We start from the raw sequence: 18,708 nt of genomic DNA, 5'->3' as shown, positions 1-18,708 counted from the left end.
AAAACAGAGTTTTCTTTGTATTTGTTTTAGTTTTTACAAAATACTTTCACAAATTCTGAGGCTGACAGTAACCCTGTTGGAAGCAGGATGAATGAGGCCTCTAGAGCTCTGGTCCCTTGGCTCCAGAGCCAGTCCTCTGAACAGTGTAACATTGGATTTGAACATTTCTCCTAAATATCATAGTAGTGTATGTTCAGAAAATATTCCTAAGAAGTCTCAAAAAATCTTATTAAAAAAAAATACAGCAGAAGCTGTAGGGACTGAGTGTATTTGACAGTTTGGAGACACTAATTATGGTCTTGAGACAGTTGTGGGGACCAGAGAGAACAGTCTGGGGAAGTGTGATGAGAGAAGTCACTAGACTTCCAACTTCAGCAAGCAATTTATTCATCTTTGAAGTAGAGCTAGTAGCTGAACATTTATAGGGATGGAGAAATGTAGAGAATTTCAAAGAGAACTAGAAATCAAGTGAGGAGTGATTATTTAGGTTGTTTGATTGCATTATCTGAGAAAGAGTTAACACCAGAAAGATGGGTAATTGGAAGTTGACAATTTTCAGCTTTGTCTTCCTTTTTTCAATAGAAAACTTCAAACATGCATGAAATATCAAGAAAATAGTATAATAAACCATCAGCATGCCCATCAATAGAAAATTATCAACAGTTTGCCATTCTTATATCTTTGAGTTATGAAAAATATTTGAATACATTAAGGGTTTCTTTAAAATTAATTTCTCCTTCAGCTTTATTGAGGTCTAATTGATGATCAAAAATTGTATATATTTAGATGTACAACTTGATGACTTGACATACATATACATTTTGAAATGCTCATCATACCAAGCCAATCAATATATCTATCACTTCACATCTTAATCATTTAATTTTTTCTCTCTTGTATGTTGAGAACTCCCAAACTCTACTCTCTCAGCAAATGAAAAGGGCACAGTACTGTACTGTCAACTGTAACCAAATTACTGTACACTAGTTCTGCAGGACATATTCATCTTGCATAACTGAAGCTAAAAGTCATTATTAATAACACCTTTTTAGCCAAGGTACATGGGAAATTATCAAAGAATAATGAGATGATCTTATTATAAGCACCACAAACTTTGATCTTTCTTCATTTAGAATGAAAAGGAAGAGAAGCTGCTGAGCTGGTAAGATGGCCACACAAATAACTTATCACTTATGAGTGGGAGCCCAAGATTTTATTCTCAGTCCTACAGCATTGATTCATTCAGATAGCATATTCCAGACACTTTTCACACACTGACCATCCAACAGTGAGACAGTCATGCTGGACTTGGACTTGAGTCCAAATCAAAATTCATCATTTACTGATTCAAAAATCTTGGAGAATGCTGTCCTTGCACCTCATCTTTCTCATCTGTAAAATAGAGATAATACCTTCTTGAATAGGGCATTGTGGGAGTTAAAAGTGAATTAAGTTTCCCACAAATGCACATAACCTGTATTCTATAACATATTGCCACTATTTCTCCACTAGGCAGGCCCTGAGCTCATGATGAAAGAAATCACAAGGCAATCTCTCTGTCCCAAATTCCTCTTCAAAGAGGGCAGCAAAAAGCTCACAGAGGTTCCCCCACAATTTAACCTGTGAGATGCAAGACACCTCACATGTTGTGGCAATCTCCAATGAATTCATGTTTCGAAATCATTTGAAGTCTTCTAATCTTTTGTTACATTTGTTTAAGTCTTATAGCTCTACAAACATAATCTGTGCTAAACCCTGTTGTTGGCCATCATCAAATATTTGGTGCCTGGTTTGTATTGGCCAAACCAAGCCCTTGTGTCCAATGTATACTGAGGTGATATGAACTGAAATTTTGGCGTTCTGAGCAGAGAAAGATTTATTGCAAAGGCCAAACAAGGAGTAAGGATGCTCAGGCTCAGAAGGCTGGAACTCCCCAGTGGATTTCAGGGGAGGTTTTTTAAAGACAGACTAGGGGAGAGAGTGGAGAGTACTTGATTTAGCTCACGCACTATTCTCTGCTTGATGTTGAGGAGCACGGTAATGCAACAGGGGTTATCATCATAAATCCTTAGGTTCCAGTTTATCATGGTCAACATGTAGTTAACTTCTTCCACCTGGTGGACTTTTTAGCATCTGCAAAACAACTCGGAAATGTGCACCAAACATATTATCTGTAGCCTTCTGGGAGGAACTAAAGATTCTGTGACTGCAGTATGGCTAATCTATTGATAAAGTTTTATTTTTATTTATTTTTTTATTACATGTTCACATTTTTCCAGTCATTAATTCTTGAGCCAGCCTTATGTGATTCAGATGAGGCCTGGGAGACTGAAGATTTTCTATAAATAAGAGACAGGCACAGGGCATGGGGTTGGGGTAGGATCTATCCCAGGAAGGCCCCACTGGGTTCTGCTTCCTTACAGTTGGAGAACTTCCCACAGGGCCCTTGTTTGGTTTTGATGAGGGCAGAGGGCCCAGAGAGGAGGCTTCTATCTTCTTCTGCTAGCTTTCTCCAGGTTTCCTCTGCAGCCCATGGGGAGCCTCTGAGCAGCAGAGATGGGCAGGGCCTGAGCCTCTCGTCTCCACCTTCTGGGTGAGTGCCTGGGCTCAGAGCAGGAACTTCCGCAGAGTTTGCAGCCAGGTGTGTTCCTGGGAGCTGGGCTGGTTGTGCCCCGCAGTCAGCCTGCTGCCTTTATCAAAGAGCTGATTATTGACTCCCACCTGCGCGAGGCTTCTGGAAGCATCTACCTGGCTGTTTCTTGGTCCTGGAGTCCCACACGTGGCGCGCTGTCTCTATCCTATGCCTGTGGCAACACCTGCACAGAGCGGGTGCCTCAGAGGTGGACCCTGGAGGCTGCTCAGTCTTGGGAGGCGGACCTGGTGCACAAAGGGCGGTCCACTCTCAGAAGCAGGTGTTCTCAGGCTCCGACCCAGTGGACCTGTGAGGCGGCCAGTCTCCAGCATCCCCGCCGGCACCTCCAGGAGCAGCAGGAGCCCCACCGCCGCCTGAGCAGGGAGACCCTGGTCTGTGACCACCTTGGCCGGCAAGATGCTGCCTGTGTCCGCGGAGGTGAAGACCAGCCCGCTGCAGAAGGCGAACTTCTGCTCGCGCCTGTTTGTCTGGTGAGTGCCCTGTCTGAGCTGTGACATTCACTGTGGGGCAAGCCTGACACTGTCAGCTTCTGTTGGGGACCAAGGGACAAGGCGAGGGAGCGTGCCTGGGTGCCTGGGGCCGGTGGGTTTGGGACGTTGGGAGGGGTAGGGTTGGGAGGGGTACTAAGGAACCTGGTGTCAGGGGAACTGAGTCTCCCTGCCTTGCTGCTCTCCGCCCAGCCAGCCCCTGAGCCTGAGAGCTGATGCAGCAGGAGCAGAAGGCAAGGAGATTGCTCAGGGGGAGTCACTGTCCAGTAGGAGAAGGGACTGGGCTCCCTACTCTCCACCTTATCCAGTGGCCTCAGAACCATTCAGGAATTCCCTGTCAGTTCTGAAATAAGCTGCAACTCCCCCCTGCCCCCCTCCCCAAGCAAGCAGCTTGTGAACAATTTTCTTTATCTATTTAGTGACCTGCATCTTTGCCATCTTCCAATAACGTCCCCACCTTTTCCCATGTTCCTTAGGTGAACATCTGAGTTCCAACTGCCCTAGGCGCCCTCTTTTCCCCTGTCTATGACCATGTATTTCTTTCTGTCCCTCCTTCACTCCCTGTGTGGTTCTGTATGTCCTGGTACCTAGTTTTGGCCAATTTCATGTGTGTACAAAACACTATTGTTTTGTATGAAATGAATGGGGACATTATTCTGGAACATGTGTTGCTTTTGCCTGGGGCACACAGCCAGGAGTAGAGTGTGTATTTGACCACAGCCCCTGGCCCTATTGTGAATATCTCCACTTCTACCTTTGAGAACCAAACCCTGGGGATGGGGTCCCTGAAACCTGTGGCGTCTTATCCAGATCTCTGTCCTTCAGAGAAGCAGTGCATGGTCTTGATGCAGATGGTCCTGCCCAGGAGTCCTTTGGTCCTGAAACCACTGACAGGTCCATGAGCTGGGAGGAAACACAGAGATGAAAAGCACTGCAGAGAGCTAAAGCTCTTAATTGAAGTCTTCATCTAACAGCTGGGACTACAGCTATGCAGGCCTGAACCTTTGGATTTTAATCCCACTTGGGTGATTATTAGGTCTTAAAGATAACCCATTTATCTTTTCCACAAATTCTGATACTTCTTTTATTGGACAGCCTAAGGGATCCCCAGGGGGATGGCAGCTCCTATGCTTGTTTTGATGGTGGTGTATTCAGTGCATGTAGCTACATCCCTTGGCTATTTGATCGCCCTTTAGGAAAGAGCGACCTAGAAGAAGGAATATGTGTGTGGTTACCATAAATAATAGCAAAGTAGACAAATGTCTCTTTAACATCAAGTAAGGCAAGAAACTCTCAAAGCACATTCTGTTTATTGAATTTGAAAATGTATGTGCATGGAAATGGAAGGTGAAGACTTCCATTTTCATTGGCACCCATTTCCAGTTTTCCTGCTGGGGAGGAAGGAGCTTTTACCTCTTATTTCATGCTTGAAGACTCTGAAGCATAGAGGTTGAGTAAGTTGCTTACCATCACACAGCTTGTAAGTGGTGGAGTGGGATCTCGAACCAGGAAGTCTGGTTCTGGGGTCTGTGTTTCTTGTGTATGTAACTGTTGTGCTTGTCCTGGAATTGGTTGCCTGGAATTGTGCCAGGGGCCTAGCCCAGGATGAGACCCCTTATCATGATGGGGAGGTTCTTTCTCACTCAGATTCCCACAACCAATAAGTAAACTGATGGTGAGACTGGTAGAGTGCAAGCTTTGCTCAGTGACCAAAGAATGGAAAAGCGGAGACTTAGTTTGCAAGTCAACCTCTCAGCCCAGCTGGGTATACAGGAGGGTTGAAGTAAAAAGAAGGGAATCAGGTTAAGAGAGGGAGGAATATTCATGGCTTACCCAATAATGCAGTGTGATTTGGACCTGAAATTAAGGTAGCACTCCTTTTTAGTCCTTGTATGAGCTCTTTGCTTTGTTGTCATAGCCATTGTCAACTTTAGTGGTCCTGGTTGGTGTGTAATTTATCATGCTTATATATTACAGTGGATGCATAATGAGGATCTGTGTCTACTAGATGTTAGAGCTTCTGCCATTTGGGTCCTACCTAGTTCTAATCAGTTCTTATTTTTTTCTTTCCTTTTATGATTGAGCCTGAAACTCAGATAAGAGCAGTTGGTTTCCATTCGAGGGAGGGACAGGGATATATTTCTGGGTTATCAGCCTTTCCTTTTTACTGCTCCTTATTACTGAAGGACTCTGAAGGGGCAAAGGTTCATCTTCTGATCTTGCTACCTGCTAAGCATAGGCATTGTCACATATTGGGTTCAGTTCAGTTCAGTCGCTCAAAGTGTCTAACTCTTTGCGATCCCATGTACTGCAGCACTCCAGGTTTCCTTGTCCATTGTGAACTCCTGGAGCTTGATCAAACTCATGTCCATTGAGAAGGTGATGCCATCCAAACATCTCATCCTCTGTTGTCCCCTTCTCCTCCTGCCTTCAATCTTTCCCAGCATCAGGGTCGTATCCAATGAATCAGTTCTTCACATCAGGTGGCCAAATAATTGGTCCTTCCAATGAATATTCAGGAAAGATTTTCTTTAGGATTGACTGGTTGGATCTCCTTGCACTCCACGAGTCTTCTCCAAAACACAGTTCAAAAGCATCAATTCTTCGGTGCTCAGTTTTCTTTATAGTCCAAACCTCACATCCATTCATGACTACTGGAAAAGCCATAGCTTTGACTAGACAGACCTTTGTCAGCAGAGTAATGTCTCTGCTTTTTAATATGCTGTCTAGGATTGCCATAACTTTTCTTCCAAGGATCAAGCGTCTTTTAATTCATGGCTGCAGTCACCATCTGCAGTCATTTTGGAGCCTCCAAAATAAAGTCTGTCACTGTTTCCATGTTTCCCCATCTATTTGCCATGAAAAGGAGTATGTCAAGGCTGTATATTGTCACCCTGCTTATTTAAGTTATATGCAGAGTACATCATGAGAAATGCTGGACTGGAAGAAACACAAGCTGGAATCAAGATTGCCAGGAGAAATATCAATAACCTCAGATATGCAGATGACACCACCCTTATGGCAGAAAGTGAAGAGGAACTAAAAGCCTCTTGATGAAAGTGAAAGTGGAGGGTGAAAAAGTTGGCTTAAAGCTCAACATTCAAAAAACGAAGATCATGGCATCCAGTCCCATCACTTCATGGGAAATAGATGGGGAAACAGTGGAAACAGTTTCAGACTTTATTTTTTGGGGCTCCAAAATCACTGCAGATGGAGACTGCAGCCATGAAATTAAAAGACGCTTACTCCTTGGAAGGAAAGTTATGTCCAACCTAGATAGCATATTCAAAAGCAGAGACATCACTTTGCCAACAAAGATCCATCTAGTCAAGGCTATGGTTTTTCCTATGGTCATGTATGGATGTGAGAGTTGGACTGTGAAGAAGGCTGAGCACCTAAGAATTGATGCTTTTGAACTGTGGTGTTGGAGAAGACTCTTGAGAGTCCCTTGGACTGCAAGGAGATCCAGCCCGTCCATTCTGAAGAAGATCAGCCCTGGGATTTCTTTGGAAGGAATGATGCTAAAGCTGAAATTCGAGTACTTTGGCCACCTCATGCAAAGAGTTGACTCATTGGAGAAGACTCTGATGCTGGGAGGGATTGGGGGCAGGAGGAGAAGGGGACGACAGAAGATGAGACGGCTGGATGGCATCACTGACTTGATGGACGTGAGTCTGAGTGAACTCCGGGAGTTTGTGATGGACAGGGAGGCCTGGCGTGCTGCGATTCATGGGGTCGCAAAGAGTCGGACACGACTGAGTAACTGAACTGAACTGTTGGGACCAGATGCATGATCTTCATCTTTGGAATGTTAAGTTTTATGCCAGCTTTTTTCACTCTCCTCTTTCACCATCATTGAGAGGCTCTTTAGCTCTTATTTTCTTTCTGCCATCAGTTCAGTCAGTGAGTTCAGTTGCTCAGTCGTGTCCTACTCTTTGCGACCCCATGAACCACAGCACACCAGGCTGCCCTGTCCATCACCAACTCCCGGAGTTTATCCCAAACTCATGTCCATTGAGTTGGTAATGCCATCTAACCATCTCATCCTCTGTCATCCCCTTCTCCTCCTGCCTTTAATCTTTCCCAACATCTGGGTCTTTTCAGATGAGTCAGCTCTTTGTATCAGGTGACCAAAATATTGGAGTTTCAGCTTCAACATCGTCCTTCCAATGAACACCCAGGACTGATCTCCTTTAGGATGGACCTGTTGGATCTTCTTGCAGTCCAAGGGGCTCTCAAGACTCTTCTCCAACACCACAGTTCAAAATCATCAATTCTTCTGCACTCAGCTTTCTTTATAGTCCAACTCTCACATCCATACATAACTACAGGAAAAACCATAGCCTTGACGAGATCAACCTTTGTTGACAAAGTAATGTCTCTGCTTTTTAATATGCTGTCTAGGTTGGTCATAACTTCATGGCAGCAATTACCATCTGAAGTGATTTTGGAGCCAAAAAAAAATAAAGTCAGCCACTGTTTCCACTGTCTCCCCATCTATTTGTCATGAAGTGATGGGACCGGATGCCATGATCTTCGTTTTCTGAATGTTGAGCTTTAAGCCAACTCTTTCACTATCCTCTTTCACTTTAATCAAGACACTTTTTAGTTCTTCTTCACTTTCTGCCACAAGGGTGGTGTCATCTGCATATCTGAGGTTATTGAAATTTCTCCTGACAATCTTGATTCTAGTTTGTGCTTCATCCAGCTCAGGCTTTCTCATGATGTACTCTGCATATAAGTTAAATAAGCAGGATGACAACATACAGCCTTGACGTACTCCTTTTCCTATTTGGAACCAGTCTGTTGTTCCATGTCCAGTTCTAACTGTTGCTTCCTGAACTGCATACAGGTTTCTCAAGAGGCAGGTCAGGTGATCTGGTATTCACATCTCTTGAAGAATTTTCCACAATTTTTTGTGATTCACACAGTCAAAGGCTTTGGCATAGTCAATAAAGCAGAAATAGATGTTTTTCTGGAACTCTACGAACTTGCCATACTCCTCTCTCCAATCTCTTTTTCTGTGTCCAGTTTTAACTGTTGCTTCCTGACCTGCATACAGATTTCTCCGCAGGCAGGTCAAGTTGTCTGGTATTCCTGTCTCTTGAGGAATTTTCCACAGTTTGTTATGATCCACACAAAGACTTAGCAATAGTCCATAAATCAGAAGTCGATGTTTTTTGTAATTCTCTGGCTTTTTCTATGATCCAACAGATGTTGGTAATTTGATTCTGGTTCCTCTGCCTTTTCTAAATCCAGCTTTAACATCTGGAAGTTCATGGTTCATGTACTATTGGATAATTTTGAGTATTACTTTGCTAGCGTGTGAGATGAATGCAATTGTGTGGTACTTTGAACCTTCTTTCGAATTGCCTTTCTTTGGGATTGATGAAAACTGAACTTTTCCAGTCCTGTGGCCACTGCTCAGTTTTCCAAATTTGCTGGCATATTTAATGTAGCAATTAAAAGTGTCATCATTTAGGATTTGAAATACCTCAGCTAGAATTCCATCAACTCCACTACTTTTGTTCATAGTGATGCTTCCCAAGGGCTAACTTGCCTTCATATTCCAGGATGTCTGGCTGTTGTCCAATGATCACACCACCATTTTTATCTGTGTCATGAAGATCTTTTTGTATAGTTCTTCTGTGTATTCTTGCCACCTCTCTTAGTATCTTCTGCTTCTGTTACATTCATAACATTTCTGTCCTTTATTGTGTCCATCTTTGCATGAAATTTTCCCTTGGTTTCACTAATTTTCTTGAAGAGATCTCTAGTCTTTCCCATTCTAATATTTTCCTCATTTCTTTGCCTTGATCCCTAGGAAGGCTTTCGTATCTCTCCTTGCTATTCTTTGGAAGTCTGCATTCACATGGGTATATCTTTACTTTTCTCCTTTGCCTTTTTCTTGTCTTCTTTTCTCAGCTATTTGGAAGGCCTCCTCAGACAACCATTTTGCCTTTTCGCATTTCTTTTTCTTGGGATGGTCTTGATCACTGCCTCCTGTACAATGTCACTTCTCTCTGTCCATAGTCCTTCAGGCACTCTGTCTATCAGATATAATCCCTTGAATCTATTGTCACTTCCACTCTATAATCATAAGGGATTTGATTAGGTCATATCTGAATGGTCTAGTGGCTTTCCTTACTTTTTTCAATTTAAGACTGCATTTTTCACTAAGGAGTTCATGATCTGAACAGTCAGCTCCTGGTCTTGTTTTTGCTGACTGTATAGAGTGTCTCCATCTTCAGCTGCAAAGAATATAATCAATCTGATTTTGGTATTGACCATCTAATGATGTTCATGTGTAGTCTTTATTTGTTTTGTTGGAAGAGGGTGTTTGCTATGACCAGTACATTCTCTTGGCAAAACTTTGTTTGCCTTTGCCCTGCTTCATTTTGTACTTCAAGGTCAAATTTGCCTGTTATTCCAGGTATCTCTTGACTTCCTAGTTTTGCATTTCAGTCCCCATGATGAAAAGGATATCTTTTTTGGGGTGTTAGTTCTAGAAGGTCTTGTAGATTTTCATAGAACCATTCAACTTCAGCTTCTTTGGCATTACTGGTTGGGTCATAGACTTGGATTACCATGATATTGAATAGTTTGCCTTGGAAACGAACAGAGAGCATTTTGTCATTTTTGAGATTTCACCCAAGTACTGCATTTTGGATTCTTTTGTTGACTATGATGGCTATTCCATTTCTTCTAAGGGATTCTTGCCCACAGTGGTAGATATAATGGTCATCTGAGTTAAATTCGCCCATTTCACCCCATTTTAGTTCATTGATTCCTAAAATATCGATGTTGACTCTTGGCATCACCTGCTTGACCACTTCCAATTTACCTTGATTCACGGACGTAACATTCCATGTTCCTATACAATATTGTTCTTACAGCATTGAACTTTATTTCCATCACCAGTCACATCCATAACTGGGTGTTGTTTTTGCTTTGGTTTAGAGGAGTGGATTTCTCCTGATTCCACCAAAATGAATCTGATTGTCACCAGGATAGAGTCCCAATTGCTCATAGCCTTGGGTAAAGACCATCTGCCACTTGGTTGTCTCAGTTCTCTAAGAGATAAAACTAATGAGACAATTGAAGAATCATGGGCCAAAGAGCCAGAAAAGGAGAATAATTTAAGGGGTTCTAAGAATGGCCTTAGAAGCCCAGGGAAGCTGGGGAACATTCTTTTGTTCCTGTCACAAATTTGTTCAGCCAGGCCCTTCTTGTTTTGAGTATTTGGCCAAGTGACCTTCTCTCTATTAAAGAAGAATTTTTATTGGAGTATAGTTGATTTACAGTGTTGTGTTAGTTTCAGGAGTACAGCAAAGTAAATCAATAGACATATATCCACTATTTTTAAAAGGTTCTTTTCTTTAAAAAAGATAAAAGCTACTACAGAGAATTGAGTAGAGTTCCCTCTGCTACACAGTAGGTTCTTATTAGTTATCTCTTTTATATATAGTTCCCTGATGGCTCAGACCATAAATAATCCGCCTGCAGTGCAGGAGACCTGGGTTAGATCCCTGGGTTGGGAAGATCCACTGAGGAGAGCATGGCAACCCACTCAGGTATTCTTGCCTGGAGAATCCCCATGGGCAGAGGAGCCTGGCGGGCTGCAGTTCATGGGGTTGCAAAGGGTTGGATACATATATAGTAGTTTATGTATGTCAGTCCCAGTCTCCCAATTTGTCCCTTCCTCCCTCCCTCGCTGGTAACCATAAGTTCATTTTCTACATCTGTAACTCTGTTTCTCTTTGGTAGATAAGTTCATTTATACTGCTTTTTAAGATTCCATGTGTAAGTGATACCGTATGATATTTGTCTTTGTCTGCAAGCAGTTTTCTCTGGCAATTGGGATGTGCTCTTTTCTATCTAACCACAAGTGTTAACATAAAAACAACAGGAAATGGTTGGGGGACAAATTCCCCCTTGATCAACCAGCAGGGATTCAAGAGCTTTGCAGTGGTCAAGTGTCATGTGGGCCAGAGGGTCTAGTGAGGATTTTGTCATTCTAAGGTTAGAACTGGGTTCTCTACTTACCTAGGCCAATCTCTGACTTTTTTAATTTCTTGTTTTTTTACACTTAGGTTATATAAATTCTTTCTCATGCTAGGCTCACCAGGGAGCCTACAAGAGTGACACCTGCTATTACCAGTCCAGCTCCCCTCCTGACTAGATGAATGGCCCCCTTTGATTCACAGGTTGTGCGAGTGTAATTAAAATCTGAATGTAACCTTGATCTGGGTGTGAACCATATATAGCCCACTGTCCCCTGGTAGTTTTCTTGGAGACAGCTGATGGCCCAACATGGGTGGCCCTTGCTACACGGTCCTTGAGTAACAAACATCCCTCAGGGGCACACACACGGTCTTTGAATTTTATTGAGTCTTGTTTAGGCTCATGGTGGTGCCCTTCCATCCAGGGTACTTGCACATGGCCGGGGCCCTCCATGTTTGGTATGATCCAGTCCTCAGAGCCCTTAAGTATGGTAATTATCTAGAGTCAGCCATGCCTGTAGGTGGAGGGCTCATAGTAAATGGTTGGTTGGACCCCCAGAAAACAGGGATTTGACTAATACATACATCTTTGCAGGGGTGTGGTGGCAGTGGGGGCAACCTTGATGTCCCTGGGCAGAAGCCTGGGCATGGTGGAATTAAACTGTAGTTTGGTGATATTGTCAGCTGAAGTTCCCTGAAAGTCTGGTGGGCAATATTTATTCCCCGACTGAGGCTGATGGTGACAGATCCAACAATCAGTAAAATTCCAGCCCTTTTGGATGTTTGAATGTTACTTTTAAAAATAAATGAATTTTCCCGAGAGTGATACCGAGGAGGACCATAAGAAGAATCAATTGCATTTAGTTGGGAAGCTATTACTTATCTTGAGGTTGTCTTCAGAAGGCTGGGTTCAGAAAGAGGCTCACATGAGTGTTCTGACAGGACTGTAAGTAGTTCAGGGTCCAGAGCCTGTTAGACTCAGGGTGTCGTGTCCATAAGATAACTCCCTGTAAAAACTTCTCTGTGTTGACAACTGATCTAAGGAGATCTTGAGACCTCAAGTTTGCAACTGCTTTGAATATGACTGGTGCTAAGACACTTCAGTCATGTCCGACTGTGACCCCATGGACTGTAGCCCACCACATTCCCCTGTCCATGGGATTTTCTAGGTTTGAACACTGAAGTTGGTTGCCATTTCCTTCTCCAGGGAATCTTCCCAACCTGGGGATTGAACCAGCATCTCTTTCATCTCCTGCTTTAGCAGGCAGATTCTTTACCACTAGCACATGTAGGGGAGAAGGCAATGGCAACCCACTCCAGTACTCTTGCCTGGAAAATCCCATGGATGGAGGGGCCTGGTGGGCTGCAGTCCATGGGGTCGCTAGGAGTCGGACATGACTGAGCGACTTCACTTTCATTTTTAACTTTCATGCATTGGAGAAGGAAATGGCAACCCACTCCAGTGTTCTTGCCTGGAGAATCCCAGGGATGGGGGAGCCTGGTGGGCTGCCGTCTATGGGGTTGCACAGAGTCGGACACGACTGAAGTGACTTAGCAGCAGCAGCAGCAGCAGCGCATGTAGGTATCCTTCAATCTGATACATTTCAGAAGATTTAAGTCCTCAGGAATACAGGAACATATCTGCAGCCTTACCCACAATGGCCATTCAGCTCTATTCTGCATGCCTGACCCACTGTTACTTTATTTGATTTCTAAACATATTTTTTTTTCTTAATACTTAAAGCAGATGTACAATGTATGTTCAGTAGGCCACAAAGAGGCTGCTTTAATTATGTAATATATAAGCCAGCATGACTTTCCTATACCTAGAATGTATGTGTGTTTTTAAGCATATATCTAATTTTCCCCATATCTTTATATATATAAAATGTAGACTTTTTTAAAATAATGTCCATGAATGTAGGTTTCTAATTAGAGATGTGTAATTTGGATATATGTGACTCACCTTTTAATTTTTAACAGGTGGTTAAACCCTTTGTTTAAAATTGGTCACAAACGGAAATTAGAACAAGATGACATGTACTCGGTGCTTCCAGAAGATCGCTCCCAGCACCTTGGAGAAGAGCTGCAAGGGTGAGCACAGACATCAGGGAGAAGGGGAGAAAGAGTGAGAATTTCCATGTGGGGCTAAAGGTTTGGGGGAGTCTTTGCCTTCCTCTGGGTTCTTCTGAGACTCCTCTCCTGACACTGCACGCTCAGCCATTCAGGTTGACCCTGGGCTTAGCCCACTTTGGAGGCCCGTGTTCCCTGTACATCTGTGGGCGTGGAGGGAGCCCACAGCCACGGCCCTGGAGGCCAAGCTCTGTCCCCGGAATTGGGGTCCCTGGAGGAGGGAGTCTGCCCGCCTGAGCTGCTTGTGACCTGTGAGTCCAGCAAATCTTGGCAGGAACTTGTTTCCAGAATCTGGAACTTTTCCCTCAAGGCCTGTTTCTCTGGTGCTTCAGAGTCTGCACTGCTTATCTTTTAGGAACCCTGTGAGCAGGTAGCCAGCATCTCTGGGGCAGCCACAGAGTGCCCTGTAGTGAAGGCTTATCTTCCACTCTGTCCCTCTCCCATTTTCCCTTTGGTGGACACGCTGTTCTTTACTGTGCTTTGTTTCTCATCGCAGGTACTGGGATCGAGAAGTTGAGAGAGCCAAAAGGATTGCACAGGAACCCTCTTAGTGAAAGCAAATCGTAAAGTGTTACTGGAAATTCCTATTTAATTTGGGGAATGTTTACATTTCTGGAGGTAAAAGATTTTCATACTGTGCACTGCTTTTTGGTGTATGTATCTCTGTACTGAGGTGGACGGGGCCAGTGGGGAGAGAGGCCAGTGGTCTAAGGTCTGAGGATAAACCCTCATGGAAACATGATAGAGCTCAGAGGTTGTATTCATCTTTAGAATGGTGAGAACTGGACTCCAGGGGTTACTGTTCTTCTTTTAACTGGTTAAAGAGTGTTGTGGAAGGATAGCCTTGAAATAAAAGACATTTTATATTATGGTAGAAAGTTCCTGGTGTTCAGTATAAACGCTGACGATCTTTGACCAAAAGAAGATTCCAGCAACCTCAGGCAATATGTGCCCTGTGATTTAGAGGAAGGTAATTTGGACCCGAGCCCAGAATAAAGTACCTTTTATGGCACTTTGTTATAGTTTAACAAGGTAAAAATTGTTACCTTGACCAGGTCACATCTGATAAATGCTTTTCTGAGAAGATATCATCACCTGTCCTCTTCCAGTGGAACAGAACCCAGGGCCTCATCCTGTGCCCAGAACTCCTAAGAGCACACCTTTCCCCAGGCTGCCCCCTTCCCCGTGGGCTGGAACTGTGAGCAAAGCATCCGTGGGGAGGAGCTCCAGCTTCACCGTGAATTCTGTGCACCCTCCACGCTGCTTTCTTTCCCTGGTTGTGGGAGCAGATTCCTGGTTGAAGGGGGAGTCCTGATAGCCTGGCATTGGCAGAGGGTGTAGGAGGGAATGTGCAGGGCAAACCAGAGGCAGAAAGCTGTGATGTCAGTGACCTCCATGACCCTGAAGATCCTGGGTCAAGATCCCCAGAGGACAGTTCACCTGGGGACACAGGCTGTCAGCCCCTGTTCTGGCGAGCCTGGGGGTCTGCTGCAGACCCCCCTGGGGGGCTCGTGCTCTCTGTGGTCCCTTAGCGCTGCCTTAGGGACACGGGCGGCATGTGAGTGTGTGAGAGCAGGACGGGTGGAAGATGCAGGTGCTGTGAAAGGGGTGGAGAAGGTGGAGAAGGTGTGAGCTGTCTTCAGTCCATCGTGTTGTGGTGAGGTGGGTGGGCCAGGTGGTTTACAGGTGGGCAGCGTGGCTCTTGTTTAAAGGCTGTGCTGGGCTGAAGGGCATTGTGGGCAGTGGGCAGCTGGGCAGGTGAAGTCCACCCCACACAACTGGAGAGACCAGAGAATCCGTCAGCTCCCAGGTGACTGGATGGTCCTGGGGGATGGAGTTCTCACTGATTTCAGAAGAGGATTGGCCATTGTGCCAGAGGGTGGGACAGGTATGTGGGACAGGGTGCCGCCTTTGAGAGGGCACTGACCACCTAGGTACTGCAGTGCCTTGTGAAGGACAGGGGTGGGAGAGGGAGCAGGAGCCCGTCAGGCTGCCCCAGCCCTTCTTTGTCCCATGTGCAGCTGTCCCAGTCATGGAATTTCCACATAGTCACAGTACGTCTGTTTGAAATACACAGGTGGCAAGCTGGTGTGGATTTGTTTGTGCAGGATTTCCTGACCTCACACAGCAGAGCTCTCATGAATTCTTATCAGGAAACCCTGGGGCCTCGGTGTCTGCCTGTGGCTCATGCCAGGTGCCTGGTTGGATGAGTGGCCTCCGGGTTTAATGCTGGATCATATCCTGGAGCAGGTCTCTCTCTGCTGTCCCTGGTTCTCTAGTTTCTCTTTGGTACCAGATGCAAAAGAGTCTTAAAGTCAGGTGGGTTCAAAGCAGAGCCCATGTGGCTGGGTTTGAACTGAGCTACTGGTTTTCTTGCTGTTCTGGGCTGTTAGCCCCTTGAGTGGGGTCACTAAGCCTTGAATGGATCCCATTCTAATATGAGTCCTGGGTCTTGTCTGTGGCAGCTCATGGGAGAAGCAGACATAGAGGGAGAGGCCGCAGGGTCTGGGGTTCTTCCTGAGATGGAATCCTCCCCACTGTGGTGCTGGGAGTGTTGATTTTAAAGTTGTCCAGCCCCAGTAATACTTCCTGCTGGGGGTCCAGGAAGGCCAGGCCTGGGGCTGCATAAGGTGCAACTGGAAGAGCCCTGGGCCCTTTCAGGAGGTTGGTCTCTGGGTGGTCATGGCAGAGAAGTGGGGAGTAGAGGACGTAAATGTAGGGGCTCATCTGTGTGGCAGTACTGCTAGCACTAGCAGCAGTGCTAGTTAGTTAATAATTGATTTTATGAAGCAACTTCCCGTGTTGTGATCAATCTATACTGCTTGTTATTCTTTATATTTAGATGGTGGAAGATCTAAACTCAGCCCAGGATTTTCTAAAACACAAACATGTTTCCTTTTTGATCTCCGGGCTTCTTCTAATCCCTCACATGCACAGAATGCCCTGTGGATCATCCATGATCCCAAGAAGTGTGGTCTTTCCACCCACAGCACGAGCAGGGCCTCCCAGGTACTCCTGGCGGCACCGGTGGGAGAAAGCAGGGTGACGCCAGTCCAGAGTGAGGCTTTTAGGGTTTTAGGATTTTGAGATATGAAAACCTCTGTCCTATGAGAAGGGCTTCCCTTGTGGCTCAGCTGGTAAGGAATCTGCCTGCAATGAGGGGACCTGGGTTTGATCCCAGGGTTGGGAACATCCCCTGGACAAGGGAAAGGCTACCACTCCAGTATTCTGGCCTGGAGAATTCCATGGGCTGTCCTGAGAACTGAGTATATCTTCCCTCAGAGAAATAAGTACCAGGCTAAGGAGCACTTGCCTGTCACCCCTAATTAGAACAGAACAGCCTGAGAGCTCCCAGCACCCCTGGCCCCTGTGTGCACCTCCACGGGTACTGTGGGTGGAGAGGACAGGTCCCCACCTGCCCGGGGCCCACAGGGTGGAGAGGAAGAGCCTGAATCCTCTGCCTGGGCCTGAGTCACAGAGACCACTCCCCAGGTCTAGTGCTTCTCTCTGAGAGGTGAGGTCTCCATTGCTGGTGTGTAAGTGGGGTGACCTCGGAGATCCAGAGTGGGTTCACCCAGTCCCTTCCCCTGAGAGGGGAGGTGTTGCCGGGAGTTGTGTCCTTTTCCCAGGACTCTTAGAAGTGGCCCAGCCTTGTCTGGTCACTTGGCCTTTGTTTGAAGCCACTTTTGCTGATGGTCTCTGGTCCAGTTGGAGGCTGTGGGAAGCCCATGTGTGTGTAAATTCACTTTGGAGCTCAGTTGATGCAGGAAGTAAACAGAACCTCTGCATCCCACAGTGGGCTTTGTGCCTCGACTCACGGCTGGTCCCCAAGAGCTGAGTGGTCTTTGCATTATTTCCCAATCCTTTCTTCCATGTGTCCCTCACTTTGCTCAACCCAGGAGGCTGAGGAGTGGCTGTGGTGGCAAAGGCACCGTGGGCTGAGAGCAACCGCTGAGGACCACACAGCAAGGGAGAGAAGGAGGGGGCCTTGAGCCAAGCAGAAGGGGACCTGCAGAGCAGACCTGCTGTGCGCCCCCTGCTGGTTCTTGAGAGCATAACATTAGCCATTCAGTTCAGTTCAGTTCAGTTCAGTCGCTCAGTTGTGTCCAACTCTTTGCGACCCCATGAATCACAGCCACAGGCCTTCCTGTCCATCACCAACTGCCAGAATTTTAGGTGTTAGTAATATCCACAGTGATGACCTTGAGTTATAAATTAGGGTTTTATATTCACCTTCTTTTCTTTTTCTAAGCATATGTAAATTTTTAATGTAAAATTAAAAGAATTTTTAAAATTGAAGTATGATTGGCTTACAATGTTATATTAGTTTCTGGTATACATCATTAGTGATTTAATATTTTATACAGTACATGATAAGTGTAGTCACCAACTGTCACCGTGCAAAATTATTCCAATATTATTGAATATATTTCCTATGTTATATAATTCCATGATTTATTTATTTTTAAAAGTTTATATATTTGTTTTTTGCCCCCAATCCCCTTTTACTATTTTATAATTTGGAGTTTGTACCTCTTAAGTTCCCTCACCTATTTCACTTGTTTCCTCCACCCCCTTCAATCCATTTTCTTTATGTAGTCAGGGAAGTAGGAGACTCTTTTTGCAAGATTGCATTCATAATGGTTAAAAATTGCAGCAATCTGGATAGAAGTGAAACTTTATAGTCTAGAAAATTCGATTTTACACATGACTTTTCTCAAGAGTTCTTGTTCCACTGTGGTCGCCTGTAAGGAACAATGAGTTTTCCAAGCCTTTGTGAATCCAGCCTCTGCCATTAAGAATAAATCTCTTACCAGGACTTCTAATAATAAAAGTGATGAAAAACCCTTGCTTTTATGGTGGTTTTAGAGCACTCTGCGCTGTTGTAGCTCATTTAGTTGTCCCAGGATTCCTCTGAGGGAGGCAAGACAGGTATTTTCACAGATAAAGACCTGGGGGCCGAGGAGGGCACACGATGGGCTTGGGGTCCTGTGACTGGCAGGTGGCCGACCTGGTCTCTGAAGCGCAGTGCTCTGACTGCTAGACCCCTGTTCTCTGTGTTCTGTCCTCTCCTCCCAGAGCCTCCACTGAGGCTCAGAGCCAAGAGGAGCTGCTTTTCTAGAAACAGCTCTGGCCCCTCTGTCACCTGATTTCTATAGTGTTTTTTTTTTTTTTTTTCTTTTTAATTTCCTGTAGATTTTTAAGAACATTTCAAAAATACAAAAATAGAATAGAATGAAAGGGTAACACAACGTGTCACTCCAGAAGGGCATTCTGGCAAAAATTGTTGTGAGTTGATTGTGTTTTTCAGAAATAGACACAGGAGAAACTCTGAAGACAGAGTAGAAGTTATTCTTCTGAGGGACATTTACACAGATAAAGGAAATCTCCATTTGTAAAGTTGTCTCCCTCTATGTACCAGAAAAAGAAG

General features: G+C 44.9%; 1 pseudogene; it reads left to right on the top strand.

Moving 5' to 3' along the window:
• The first annotated feature begins 1,762 nt into the window (after positions 1-1,762).
• LOC123464832 lies at positions 1,763-14,146 on the top strand (annotated as a pseudogene).
• The last annotated feature ends 4,562 nt before the right edge of the window (positions 14,147-18,708 follow it).

Source organism: Bubalus bubalis, chromosome 13 (genome assembly GCF_019923935.1).
Source record: "Bubalus bubalis isolate 160015118507 breed Murrah chromosome 13, NDDB_SH_1, whole genome shotgun sequence".
Taxonomy (NCBI): Eukaryota; Metazoa; Chordata; class Mammalia; order Artiodactyla; family Bovidae; genus Bubalus; species Bubalus bubalis.
This window is presented reverse-complemented; position numbering and strand designations above follow the sequence as displayed.